The sequence below is a fragment of the Lonchura striata genome, chromosome 10 (genome assembly GCF_046129695.1).
Source record: "Lonchura striata isolate bLonStr1 chromosome 10, bLonStr1.mat, whole genome shotgun sequence".
Classification (NCBI taxonomy): Eukaryota; Metazoa; Chordata; class Aves; order Passeriformes; family Estrildidae; genus Lonchura; species Lonchura striata.
Window position 1 is genome coordinate 3,080,658 of NC_134612.1, and position 13,444 is coordinate 3,094,101.

Genomic DNA, 13,444 nt, shown 5'->3' on the forward strand with positions numbered 1-13,444 from the left:
TGCTGTGGCAGAGCAAGAGCTGAAGCCAAGGCATTCTCCACATGCAGGGCTTGACAAGCTTTTCAAGAGAGGGATTACAGGGTCTGTGCTGCACCTCAAGCATTTGAAAGTCCTTCAGCCACACTCACATAGCCTCAGGAGAGTCAGAATCTGCCCTGTAAGAGGGGTAAGAAACACCTTTGCTGCAGATCAGAAGCAGCTGGTGGAGCACGCAGCGATTGTGCTGGTTCAGGTTTGCCTGTCACACGAGGCTTTAGGCCAGAGCAGGCACTATCTGTACCGAGTTCTAACTCTGTGCCAGCTGAGAAATCCTCTGGCCTTCAGCTGCTGAGAGGAATTTGTTACACAAGTATGAAACCTGGGTAAATTCTCTGTCATGTGCCCTGCCAAACCTGACAGATTGGCTGGACTCTGCCCAGCCTTGGCCTCTGAGAAGGCCCCTTTGGAGGAGAAGGAAGACAAAGAGGAGGCAAGGTCCAGGACAGAGAATAAAGGAACAGCTCACTACTGAACAGAAGGATACAGGGATTCTTTGGTTCTTGCTGCTCACAGCAGTGTGACTGCTTCTGGTCATCTCTAAAGGCTTCCCAAGCAGCACAAACAAAAAAGGACAGTTTCTCTCTGCATGAGGCAAGAACACCCTTCCATTTTCGAATCTGGGTAGATTCAGCCACCCTCATTTCTATTTACGTCGCTATGAAAATGACCTTGCCCACTAACAAGTCTCCCATTGCAGAGAGGGATATTTTTCAGGGGTCTGTGTGAAGCTAAGGGTCAGAGACTGTCAGTCTTCCATATCCTTAACAAACACATTGTTTAGTTATAATATGTTCATCAGTAAATTAGGTCTTTCTCAACTGAAAGAAGTGATCGTGGATATTTTTCCATTTTTGTTGTAAACAGTGCTGCATTTGTGGTGGTTCTTCTGGTTAGCAGCTCACCTTGTTGTGTCACCAAAATTTTTAGCAGAACTTGCCATCCAAGGACACACCATAGTCCTTAGAACTACTCATCTCTTTTAGATATTTCTGAAATTATAAAGTGAGTGCAGATGAGGCAAGGTTTGTGCTTACAGCAAGTATATGTATGGAACCAGGACTAGGCACAGCTGCTTGGGGTTAGGAGAACAGATCAATGTATGCATTGGCCTGATATTTTTATTTTGCTGTGAATATTAATCCACAGGATACTGCTAGGAATATTGCTGCCTTTGCAGACTAGGAATGGAAAGGAATTATAATTTCGAGGAGTGGAATGGTAGAAACAGAGAAGGGAGCTGTGTGACTGTCAGGAGTGGTAACAGACTGTATCTTTACACTGCAGAAGACATAACACAAGTAGACATTACTGGACCTGGGGCACATTCTTTGCATTGTATCAAGTGGCAGCTGCTGTGTGCCACCACGTGCCAGCACTGATAATACCTGCCATGGCAGGAATGTGATCAGGTCATGCTGCCACCAGAGTCTCAGAGAAAAGACAAGTCAAGATTTTTTTCCAAGAGGGAACTGATGACTTTTGATAAAGGTTTGTCAAACAGTAAAATAAATGAAATTTTAGAATATGGATGGGATTTTCATATTCATAAAGTGACTTTGAGGACTGGGCTCATTTTAAGAGAATATTTAATGTCAAAGTTGCCATTTGTTGCAATTTTTTTACGGAAAAATAATTTAGACAATAGTTAAAATGTCATTTAAAAGAGCTGGCTGTGGGGACAGATACAAAGACTGGTGTGTGACTGAGTTTTCCTACGCGATATTTTCTTGCCTTCCCACATTAACAGATGGCCTACAGGTTAGCCGGAAATTTTAAATCTTTGTGAAGATGACTCAGGAGCTTTGCCTCAGTCGTGGGGGTGGTAGAGCAGGAGAGGCAGTGTACAAACACAGTGTCACCTCTGAATCCATGGAGACAGACAGCCCTGAGAAACACTCCTACGCTGGACATGACTGTGCAAACTGCGAGAGCTTAGACACAAAGAGGGTCTAAAATGCCACACCTAGGAGCTGTGAGACAAGTGACAGATCCAGAGGTGGCTTCTGTCAGAACAAATGCAGCCCCTGAGGCTGCCATGGACTCCCAGGTCTGACCTGAAGGAGGTGGGAAGAAAGTCACCTTTCTTGCCATTTGTTGGAGGGCAGAGGAAAAGCCCTTATCAAAAGCCATTAAAATCTCCAGGTTTTGTCAGCCCATCTCAACATATCCCAGGACCCACAGTGACAAACAAGCCCAATCTCTCTGCTCCAAAAGTTGTGCAGGTTTCCCCTGGGCCATGCCTGGTCTTTTGGGCTTTGCTACCCTGACAAACACAGACGCAGGACTGTGATGAAGAATGATACAAGAAATGTCAGTCACAGCTCCTCTTCCAGTTCTCCTTTCCCTGGCCTTTTAGAGAGAAATCTGCAAATGTCTTGTGTCTGAGCTCACCAGGAACTCCAGGCTTTCTCATATGGCAATATTGAGGGCTTATATAGAAAGTGATAATTACAGATAAAAAATGCAATTAAAAGTATATTTTTTCATTCTTCAGTATCTAAAGGTTAGGTCTTAAAAGTGAACACAGTCCAACCCCTGAATACAGAGAGGATTCCTAGAGCTGTACATTCATGGATCATAGAAAAAAAGCTGCAGAAATTTGTGATTTTCAGCCATATGTTTTTCATCAGGAAACTTCATTTTCAGAAAGGAAGCACAGTCCTCAAGCAGTGTATTGTGAGGTTTTTTTCCTGCCTCTTAAAACCCCTGGAAGTGACCAAACACACAACACTGGACGTCATAGCTATTGGACACATGTAGAACAAAACACTCTCTGCAAATGGCAGCATTTCAGACCACTGAGCCATTTCTATCACTTAATGGGGTTTGAGCTGCATCTTCCATTAACTGGTAGATGTGACAGAGCAACAAAACCTCTTGTGCCCCCAACAATATGTGTTCATTTCATTCAAATGCTGAACTGCCACATTATGCACCAGTTGAAGATTTTGGATGTGTTTCAGTGATAGCCCTGAAAGGAGTGCATTGCAATAAGCTTGCCCTCAGGTCAGAAAAAAATACATAACTGTCAATCAAACAGGGATTGCTATAATATAATATATAAAGGATAGAGCAGATGTAGATAAAAGAAGACAGTATTGCATATGTGATTGCTGTTATCAAGGAGCTGAGATTCAGAAGCAGATAAAATACAGCCTAGGCACTGCAAAGTGACAGAGGAATGTGTATCTGATCCTCATCAACTGAAGGGCTACTCACGGTCTAGGCAATTCCTGTAATGCTTTTTATTCCCTCCTGGCTCAGCCTCACTCCCTCTCTCTTAAATAAGGTTGTATTTCTCCCTGGCAGACAATTTCTCTATCTGATAGGCATAGCAAAGACAGACTGCAATATTTGGATTTGATAAAACAGAAAAGCAGAATGAAGTCTCATCTGCATATAGGCAGTTTTCTGCTCAAGTAGGGTATTATTTCTCAAAATGGTCAGAGAGATACCTTAACAGGTGAAAAATAAAGGTAGAACCTCTATGCACACAGCAGGAAAAGTGTATGGTAGCTTTTGAACTCTGGTGTAAGAAATCCTCCTATTTCCATGCTCCCTCCATGGCATGGTAAAGGGATGGTCTCTCAAGCTGCACATGATGAAATGTAACAAGAATAGAGCACAGAGACAGCCAGCACATTTTCTGCACTGGAAATGCCTCTGGCTCTAAAATACACACCTGTATTAAGTCAGTTACCCAGACCATGTTGCAGTGGCTATAGAAATCTCATCTGACAGCCCACCAGCCATGCACACACACACTCCTGATCAGACAAATGCATCACAAGGTACAAACGTTGTGTTTGTCACTCGTGGTACCACGGAAACAAAGAGCAGGGAGACAGAGGTGACAGGTCACTGCCTCTGTTAATACATTTGAATGTTAGTCACCATGTGCCCAGATACTTGGGCTAAATGCTAAATTAAACAATTTTCTCCTTCATTAAATGCTGTTGCTTCTGGACTTGGCTCTGTTTCACTGCACTGTCTTCATGGTACTTTGTCATCAATGCTCATTCCCAAAATCAGAATTCTATCAGGGGGAAGAAACGTTCTTGCCAGTGTACTTGCTAGAGGAGGGTTTTTCCACACTGTTATCAGCACGGATAATCTCTTAAATGCCAGATGCACTATAATGTGTTTCATTTAAAAACTGAAGAAATTGATTTGCTGCTTTACTCGCTATTGCAGCAGGATGGTTTCCATGGATACAGCCTTATAGGGACTCTATTTTCCCCCTGTTGACAACAGTGCAGAAAGCTAAATTCTCATGTTCACTGCACCAGCATGAATTTGAAGCTAGGGCAATGATTCCCAGATTTAAAACTGAGAGCAGAAGTTGGCTCCCAGTCTCCTTCAGCCTTGAATCTGAGATTTCTGAGGGGATAGCAATGGAGGGAAAAAAGAAAAAGAACAGCAGCATGGTCTGAGGGACAGGACATATGAAAGATAGAGTGCCTCTGTATGAGAAATGGGGAGAAGTCAAGGCAGAGTGCAAACACACTAACTGCTCATTCAGTGGCTTAGTGTCTTGCCTGACATTTCAGTGCAAATATACAAGTCAGATTTGGACTATAGAATTATGGAATTGCACCCTTTTTGTTTAAATGAATCAGTAGTTACTATTCTGAAGAAAACCTGCTTCACTGCAGGTCAGGAAGGCATACGAATGGGAAGCAGGGGAAAGTGAGAACCTTGTATCCAGAGCAGGCTGCTTCTTTCATACAGGAGAGAATCTGGCCCCCTCTGGAATACAGTCATGGAGCAAATGCAAAGGAGATCCTCACCTTGAGAATGGGCTGTAAGAATCTGATGGCATTTATGCTCACAAGCCAGCAAGTGAAAAAATAGTAGGACGAAGAGCCTGGTAACCTTAGCTTTTTGGATCTCAAGTGTAAAATATTTTGTTCCATTTCCTCCATCAGAAAATGCTGAGGGGCAAAAACAGAGGCCTCCAGAAAACTCTGCATTCTACCTCTCCCAATGGGCTGCAGTATGTGTTTGGAAAAGGAGTGTCAGAAACAGGGAAAATGGAGAATTTGGAAACCTGAAATAATCAATCACCTATCTTCTGGCAACCAGCACTGTCTGATCTAGACCTTGGCACCTTCTGGGTGTCTGGGTTTGATGCTCCCTTTTCCAAATGCCCTTAAGCATAGGAACCTCAAAGCCTTTTAATTTCTGTTATAAACCTTTCATAGTTTAATGTCTTTAAGGCACCTCTTACAATCTTGTGTCTTCTGTGCCATACTTATCAGTTTTGCTTTGCAAAACTTAAAAAAATATTCCTTTTGAATTTTCTCCTTTTCTGACATCTATTTATTCCTAAAACAGGCGCTGTCCCTTTGATTCAGGGCAGAATCCATGCCTCAGTACTTAAGTCTGGGGTCTCTGTAAATGAAGACAGAGTTTAGAGAGATGAAAAGCACAGAATTCCCCAGCATCAATAGATTTTCTGTATTTTTCTAAAAAAAAAAACCCAACCAAAAACCCCACCAAACAAACAAACCCAACCCCAAAACAACAACAAGAAAACCCAAAACCTCAAACTCAAACAGATAATTTAAAATCTGGTTAATTAAGAACAAAAAAATGGACCACCCAGTGAAAGACATAAAAGACCATTGTAATGAGCAATGGAGCATTGGTAGCCTGCACTGTTGTAATGAAATGCCCAAAATGAACACAATACCCCATCAGGGGAATTATGGAAGGCTGTCCTCTTTTAAGCAAACTCTTCTACTGGTCAGTTCTTCCAGGAAGACTGGACTATATACATCTGGTGTGGCAAGTTTCTTCTGTCACTCAAATAATGGAGACTGCATCTTTTTTTTACATTTGAAGGTGAGAAAGATATTCACAGTTCTTGGGCAGAAATAGAGCTTGGGAGAGAGAGATACAAAGAAGTGCTCTGTGCTGGGGTTTTCCTGTGGAGTAAGGCAATATTCTGAGCTTCCCTCTACATGCATGTGGCAGGCCTGCTCAGGGAAAGCTTAAAAGATCTTGTGGCACTTAATAATAATGTCAACCAGGGATGACAACTGCACAAATGACATCAAGATACGAGAGCCAGCAATTTCTCTCTTCCCACAATCATCTATCCTCCGCCTTGGGATGATTATATTATCCAAGGGGAAACTGTTGGTCTACAGGTTAGGATACAGGAAAGATTACTGGAGAACCATAAAAAGGAAGGTCCTCTTTGTCTTATGGAGAACAAAGTAGGGGTTTTTCTCCATCTCCTCTTCACTAGTCTTCATCAACTGCAATACATTCCAAATCTATTTCTTTTTCCTTCCATGACAACTTTCCATTTACCTTGCTTCAGACAGGCTCAACTCTTCCCTATCACGTGCTTTAAATTCCTTCTGCCCCCTCTTGGAGACTGAACCTACTTCAAAACTCTTTTCCTTTTCCCATATGCCTGTGAAGCTGACACTTCCTGGCAGCTCATTACCCCTACCAGAAAATTCACCCCACCCTCAAGAGCCTGGAAACCCCTTTTCAGGCAAATCCTGCAAATGCCAGCCAAGCTCTGCTTAACTCCCCAGAATTTTGGCTCTGTGCTTTGCTCACACTGCACAGGTGCAGACAGTCACTGAAGGACATGGGAGGATCACAACCTATGGCCAGGAAGGATTAAAGAATTTTGACACCCCCAACCCCTTTGTTATATTTCTCCATGTCAGTGCCAACACAGGGGAAAAAAATCAAGTCAAGGTAGCTTTGGGTCTGTGATGCACAGCCAGGGAGCTGCAGAGAAATCAATGGAAAGAGAAATTTTATCTGACTTCAGTCAGATGGAGAGGGACTCTGATTTGCAGCAGGAGACATGAGGCACAAGAGTGCATCAGAAATTTTCACAGCTCCAGCTTTTCAAAGAGATTGTGCCCTCTGCTTTTAGCTGCACTTTTAGGAAAAATCTGATTGGGTGGTAGCCTTAATTAACCCTAGTGCAGTTGCATTTCTGAAATAAGGAAAGGTTGTATTTTACTCAAGCATCAAATGGGGCTTCTCAGCAGAAAAAAAACAAACAAACAAACAAAAAAAACACTGAGGAAAAGGAGCAGCACTTCCATCTGTGTACTTTAAATAGAGGATGCTGCAATTTATGGCTCTTGGAGAAATAAAAGCTCAATTTTATTTCCTTAGCCATTCTGTCTTCCCTTGAACATACAGACAAGTAGGGTTTCATTCTGAAAAAAAAAGCACTAAATAGACTGTTGCTATAGCAACCAACTCCCTGAAACCCATTTATAATTAAGATAGTGGTCTAACCACCCCAAAAATACATCCTGCAAAACCCCCATGTTTGTTACTTCCCAAATAACAACTGTGTGTTTTTATAGTGAGTCCATCAGATCAGGGCAATGTTGGTTAGGTGGGATTGCAAGAGTGATTATTTCTTTGGAAGTGGTTTGCTACTGAGATAGCAAAAGGATGCCAGGAAACAGCAGGGTTGCAATGTGAGGCACTTTTTTTGGCTAGATTTCTTAAAGCGTCAATCAGTAATAAGATAGTACTTGAATCATCTCAGCTCTCAAAAGTACTCTCAACTATAATCTGTACAATTTTGAATAATACTTACAAATTTAAAAATGCCCTTGGCTTTTTTTTTCCAAAATTCAAAAGCTGTTTTACATTAAAATAATGTACTATAACTAATTAATATTTTTTCTGCTAGAAAAAGGAATGTCAGTTTTCCCATTTCCCAGTGTTTATTAAAGGACATGAGAGTTAAACTGTGATTGACTGAATGCAATCCTTGAAACATAAATTAAGAATGGATGAGGTTAATTTAAGAATGACATTTGTTGATGAGGGTCATATAATGTGAATGATAGAATGATGAAAGTGTTATGAGATTTTATAGATATAAATATATGAACAGACACTTAAAAGGAAGATTTCTCTCTACTGCACCCTTGACCTCTGAACTTAAAATTTTATATTGTTAAAGATAAATAAACTGTACCCACCAGTCTCTCTAGAAACTGCAATGCCCTCGACCCACAGTGGCTCAATAAAATAGCCCTCCACCCTTGCAAACATAAAATGCTGGGGCAGCTTACTGTTACTAAAGAAAGACTAGTGTCTCTTGCAGCATGTTGCAAACTTACCCAATTATAGGGCCATTAAGGTCTTAAATATTAAAAAATAATCCAAATACAAAGCAAGCTTTGAAAAGAAGTCCAGAGGCCAGGCAACTTTCTTTTAACTGAAATTAAATAAAATTAAGTCTAAATATTGAATGTTGATACTTTACTCCCATTTTCCTATTTTTTGTTTGTTTTCTTGAAAAAAATCTCCTTTTTTCTTTCTGTTTTCTCCATTATTTAATCAGCCATTGTTTAAAATTTTATAGACCAGTACTACCCTCAGAACCATGTACTGACAAACCGCTGCTCAGCAGTGTACTCTCAAAAATTCTGGATTTCATGGTCAGAAAAGAAAGGTTCCACTTTTCTAATTCCTTTCCCATAAAAGATTCTTCTTTCTAGCTTGGTTCTACCCCTTATTAATCACCACTGTCTGCCACAACACCATTCCCATCCTGCTGCTCTTCTCTGTGCCTTAACTGTTTTAGGGAACCTGTATGTAAGGTCAAATCCTGTATCTAATTTTTAGCCTAACAACCAGTAAACACAATTAGCAATTTTTATTGATTGAAACTGATAGGATACTGCTCTCAATACCTGTGGGATTTTGTCAGAAATCAATTTCACTTATTGCTCATGTGAGCCACATTGTATTCTGTTTCCCAGATCAGCAGGGTGGTATTCCTCCCTGCACTGAAATGTGACCTGTCTCCCTTGATTTGATAAAGAGAAAATGAAAAAATCTGTAATTGCATTAACTATTATTGGATACTATAATTGCCTTAATCCTGAGTAGAAAAGTGACCTCAGATGTGTTTTGGATTCTCTACAGGCAGACAATTGAACTTCCAAGTTGCTCACACAGGTAAAACACCAAAATCCCAAAACCAACAAACAACCAAACCTCACAACCCTAAAAACAACCTACATCCCAGTTTCTCCATTTCTTTATCTAATGCTATACCTTCCAGTCTATTAAAAGGAATGGAAAGTGAGGCAACTTAAATGAATGTACATATATCATCAGGCTGCACATAGACTATAATTACAATTTTTCATCTAGGGGAACACAAAAATCTTTATGCTGAGATTCAACAGTGAATAATGAATCATTATGTTTACCCATTTGATACTCTTCATGCCTTGGAGATAAATTCTTGTAGGGTACAACCAGTCTCCTGTAGAATTGCTCTGTAAAAGTAGCTACTTTTAAAAGTAGTTACTTTTCTAAAAGTATCTAATGCCCCCCAGAACAGGCTTGGGGATTAAGGGCAGGAGAGAGCCAGAACAGCACAGCTGGGTTTCTCTTCACCTGTGCTGAGCACCAGGCAAACCAGCAGTGAGCAATCAGCAAAGGGAGGACACAGTCCCTGCAAGCCAGCACCCCTTGGCTTGGGTAGGATGCACAATGTACACCAGCTGGCCCTTTTGGCAAACCAGGAGGCCATGGGCTGAATTTGGAAATGGAGGTGGTGGTCAGACCTGTGCTGAGCTGCAGCTGCTGTAGCTGAGCTGACTAAGGTAACAAGTAAGGAAGGTTACAACCTTAGAACCTTAAAAAAAGCAATGAGGATTTTTATGAAGCATTGGTAGCTGGGAAAACTACCAGTGAAACTTTGGCAACAACCTAAGCAGCAAATTTGGCTACAGGCACTTCTTTGGTTAGACTTCTCAAGGTCACATACCCCTTTCCTGCATATACCCAGGACACACACACACAGTATATAAACAGTTGGTCCTCCTCAGCCAACAAAACATCTGGTTTTGGGTTCCATAGATTTCTTCAAGTGCTGACAGCTCTCCTTGGTTTGGTCTTTTCAGTGGGCTGGAAACAACTGGAGAGTGAAAAAACCAAAGAAAATAGGGGCTTTTGTGAGAGCACTGCAGTAAGACCAAACATGTTTTGTATGGAAGAGCTTCCATCTGCCTGGCCTGCTAGAGCAGCTGAGAACCACAAGTCAGAGTTCTGGGAGACCAGAACCCCAGAAGAGCACATTCCCATGGATTTGCACTGTGAGGCACCTTGGCCAGCCCTGCGTGTGCAGTCTGCTTAATCCTCACTCCACGGATCACGGAGCATGAACTGTCACTGCACATCCACCAGTCTCCTCTGACTCCACGCTGGGATTTGCTGGGAAGCACTGTTCCCTACAGAGCACAGGCCCTGCCCTGTCCTTTCACATGCCCTGTTCACAATCTGCTTCAGTGCCCAGCCATGCCATTGCTGTCCGTGCTGCGCTGTCTGTGCGATGGACTGGGCACGGGCTCTGGCCCAGTGATCCCAGTGCTCCAAGCAGCCCAATTGTTTTGTCCCTGGGCTGGTTCTATTAATAACTGCAGTTAGTCGCTGCCATTTCTGATGGGATGCTCCATGCCTTAAAAGAGAGAGTGCTGCACGTAGCTGGGAAATGTTTTCTGGTTCTTTGCCTAGAAGGACAGAGACAACAGTAGTATTGTTTGCAATGAACTGCCACCTCCTAATGTTGAGTTACATGAATTAGTGGGTTACTAAACTACCACTGACGTTCTTTTATTTTTTTCTTAATTACTCATGAAAGCTTTGAAAAATGCTATTAAAAAGATATTTAAAATTAACAGAAATTGGGAGAGAATGTATTTAGAATAATGAGTTTATTTGCACCTTTATGGTACCAAACTATTGTTAAGTAAAAAAGGGACAGGAATCCTAAATATGTTTTAGACTGACTTCCTCACTGCTCTGTAACAAACCTGTTCAGAAAAAACAGTATTTAAAAAAAAAATCTGCCTTTAGGCAATTGTAGACCCTGAGCATCCTCCATCAAGGTATGATGCCAGATTTTCTTCCTTCTATTCGTCAGACTCATCCTCTTCACAATATTGTGCTATGCCCTGCTTCTGCCTCCTCTTTCAGCTTTCTTAGCCCTGGTTCCTTTCTGCAGGGAGGGGAAGAGATGCAGACCTGGAGGCCTCTTTCCTGCTCCCAGGAAAGAGGCTGCAGAGAGAGCAGTTCATTATCCAGCTCCCTCTGTCTTTGCTTGTGTGTTGTTTGGACACTAAGCCACAAGGCTTCAGGAAGATCTTCCAGGAAGGGACTTACAGACCATGTTTCTGCTGGTGCATCTGCTCTCCTCTTTATTGTGTCTCTGCCTTGAAGCAGCAAGAGTGTCTCACCTTCAACCTGAACAGAGGCATTGTTGTCTCAATCCTGATTTTATTTAATCAGCTCAGGAAATCTATAGAAAGCATTCTGTTACCAAATGAGAACGTCCTATGGCAATCATCCACAGCACAGGGATCAATAAACTTCCCCTAGCAGCAATTTATCACTCAGTGTATCACACAGCAATCCTCTGGGTGCTATAACACAAAAATTTAAAGTGAGCACAATACAGTGAGGAAGTATGGCCCAGTACAAACCACTTCATAGGTGGAAAAAAATCCTTCCATAAAGGCAGCCTTCTCTAGCACCTGGGAAGAAAAATCTTCCTTCAGTTAAGACCTAACTATTCATAAAATAAGTGATACAAATACTGAAAACCTTGTTCTACTGTGCTTTCTGAGAGGGGATTCATGATGTTTTAGAGGAACTACTTAGTCTACAGCAACATAAATATCCTATGCAGCATAATCAACTGAAAAATCTGCTAAATTATTGACACACAGAATATTTCTTTGTGCTTTTGAGGCATACCTGAAAAATCCATCTCAGTGAGAATAAAAAAAATGTGTGTTCATCCAAAAAATCAGAAAAGTAATCCCTGTAACTTTAAATATTTTCTTCACATTTCCAATATTAGAGTATTGGAAAAATAGTGGGTAAAACCCCATTATTAGAACAATTTGCCAATATTTCAGGAGTGCTTTCAAATTTCCCTTTCATTAACTGGCAGAACTAGTATTTCCCCAGGTTTAACTGAGAAGTAGAGATTTGTCCATTGGGTTACATATTGGGCAGTGTTGCTAGTTCCGCTTCTTTAGGAAAACTGAGTTTTGCTTTCCTGTGACCACTGTTTGATCTCTCTTATTCAAAGTTCAAACATTTAAAATTCTTACTGGTAATAGGCTAATCTCCCTTCTACTGAACCTTGCTGAAGATCAACCCAGTGCTAGGGAAAAGCCAATCAATGTTGGCTAACAACAGGTCTGATTTTGACTAAAGGTCAGGGTTTTCTTCAAACCCATCTTCTCAAGATGGGAAGGGGACAGTGGTGGGTTATTTCTGGTTTCCACTCCACTGTCAAATACTTCTAATGTGGTGACTCTGGATCTGTTTGTAACTTGGCATTATTTGTTAACTGCATTTCCATGAGCATAAATACCTAAGAGTGAAGCACACTGCATGTAGTCCTTCACTGATTTCTCAAAGTCCTGTGTCTTTTATGCCATGGGAACTAACCAAAACCAGAATCGTTGTGTTTTTATCATAGTTTCAAGTTTGGAAAACATCTATCACATCAATGAGGCTTGCTTCAAAGAATAGCAAAGTATGAAGGCTTAGACTCAATTTGTAGAAAAAAACCAAAACCAAACAACTAGAAATGACAAGATTCTGGAATTTCTTCCTAGTAATTCAAAAGGCTGAAGTCACCTTCCATAATTCAAGAATACTTCTGAGTAATTCTGTTCTCATAAATGAGAGAGGAAGAGAGACATGGTTATGATCAGACAGATACAATAGACAGAAATAGACTCCTGTCAGGGAGTTGTGGAGAGCAAGAAAGTTCCCCTGCACCTCCTTTTCTCCTGGCTGAGCCCCCTCAGCCACTCCTCATCAGCCTTGTGCTCCAGCCCCTTCACCAGCTCTGGTCCCTTCTCTGGACTCACTCCAGCCCCTCCATGTCTTTCTTATTATGAGAGATCCAAAACTGAACCCAGGACTGGAGGTACCTTAGCAGTGCCCAGTACAGGGGGACAATCACTGCTCTAGTCCTGCTGCCACTCTATTTCTGACATATGAAGGAATTGCAGTAAGCTACCTACTGCTGGAACTGATGTGTCATATGGTATCACCTCATCTTCTCCAAGTTTTTTTAGAAATTTTAGCAATAAAATATAGAAAACTTACTCCTGCATACTGTGTTCTTTTTACCACTTAATTGACTTTCTGAAGAGGATGCAAATGGGAACTTGAAATAAGACACATGACTGAGTTATGATGCCTAAGTAGCCACTTTTCATCTTTTAAATAAAACAGGATGGTCATATACTGCATAGATCGGCTTTTAATCTGTAGGGGCCTTTTAGCTGATTCATCTGCAGGAATACAAATGCTTACTAAACACAAATTATAACTGTGTAAGTACTCTGCTTTATCAAATAGA

The 13,444-nt window shown here is 41.3% G+C and overlaps 1 protein-coding gene across 1 annotated transcript in view; it reads left to right on the plus strand.

Annotated features, from left to right (window-relative positions):
* The window catches only part of AMER3 (APC membrane recruitment protein 3), a 41,052-nt gene that overhangs the window by 10,316 nt on the left and 17,292 nt on the right, over nucleotides 1-13,444 (plus strand). The gene's annotated exons all lie outside the window — the stretch shown is intronic.